The sequence below is a fragment of the Falco punctatus genome, assembly GCF_963210335.1.
Source record: "Falco punctatus genome assembly, chromosome: 5".
NCBI lineage: Eukaryota > Metazoa > Chordata > Aves > Falconiformes > Falconidae > Falco > Falco punctatus.
In genome coordinates, this window is record NC_137584.1 from 84366011 (window position 1) to 84366221 (window position 211).

Sequence of the window (211 nt, forward strand, 5' to 3'; positions counted from 1 at the left end):
CAAAAGTGTAAAACACTTCATGTATGCTTCTTAAAAATTACTTTCTTATTACATTTCAAAGTTACTACTGATAACAAAACCTACAAACCTCAAAGTAAGCAAAAGGCAAAGAGAAAGAAAACAGAGCATTTCTGAAAAGGTTATACAAATAACTGTAAGAATTGTTAAAGTCTTTCTTTTTTTTGTTTGTTTGTTTTGGATTGGTTTTTTT